The sequence below is a fragment of the Prosopis cineraria genome, unplaced genomic scaffold, assembly GCF_029017545.1.
Source record: "Prosopis cineraria cultivar Desert tree isolate PC_DT_omini unplaced genomic scaffold, ASM2901754v1 PC3, whole genome shotgun sequence".
Lineage (NCBI taxonomy): Eukaryota > Viridiplantae > Streptophyta > Magnoliopsida > Fabales > Fabaceae > Prosopis > Prosopis cineraria.
This window is the reverse complement of record NW_026555334.1, coordinates 36,083,960-36,085,110: the sequence shown is the minus strand read 5'-3', so window position 1 is coordinate 36,085,110 and position 1,151 is coordinate 36,083,960.

Below are 1,151 nucleotides of genomic sequence, written 5' to 3'. Positions count from 1 at the left end.
ATAACTATATTTTTTAAATTTATAATTTATGAGTTACAATCATGTTTTTTACATTTAAAAAATAATGTAAATCTTTCTTACAATTTGCAAATGAAATTTTTATTATAGTTTGTAAATTAATTATTTATTAATTTTTATAGAAATATTTTGAATATATATTATTTGTTAATCTCATAAAATCTATTGATTGAAATTATAAATATAAATTTGTTGATAAAAATAGTTTAGATTTATATTCAAATTTTATTTTAAAAAATAATATGAGAAAAATCGTTATCTATATATATAATATGTTGATTATAATTTTTAAATAATTTTAAAAAATAAAATCTCATTTTGTGAGCTGGCCCGCAAGCTCGCTAGCTCATTAATGTACAAGTCGGGTTGGATCTTTTTAGCCTGTTTATTTTGGCAGGTTGGTCCAACCCAACCTGCTAATGTGCTAACCTGTGCGGGCTAACTCGTGGACTGGCCTACAACTTGTTTGCACAGCTCTAGTCATGGGCTCAAAATATAATGTTCAAGAGAGCAAGAGTAGGATTACATTACTGTAGTCCATAATCCATCTCGCTGGCTAACTAACAATGGTGTTTCATAGGAGACAATGCAACCAACAAATATTTGCTTAATTGATTAGGATTTGATTTATAATCTGAAGATTTTTAAATCAAATCTTGTTGCTAGTGAATTTTTTGGATGTATGCCTTATCTCTGGTAAGCTCTTGAACCTGACTCATCTAAATTTTATATTATAAAAAAAAATAGAGAGCAACGCATGCCATGCCATCCTAACAAACTGTCGCTGTGATGTTTGGCAATCAATAATATTCACTATTTTCATTAATTCCTCTTATCGACTTATTCTTCGACATTCAACATGTTAGCTTCGTGCTTTTTTAGAAGTGGTGTTGGGTAAGCTAATCAATTCACAGATGGCTCATGGCATATTGAATTATCATAGTCGTCCCGTACTCCCATGGGTTGTATAGAATTAAGAATTGGGCATCATATTTATTTTTCTTTTAATTAATGTCAACGAAGAGGCATCCAATTTGCATGAAACCACCCGCAAGAAAAATAAATCACTACAACATTTGTTTTTTACTTTAGATAACAGTTTTGATTGTAACAATTTTAAAAGTGTTGTTTGA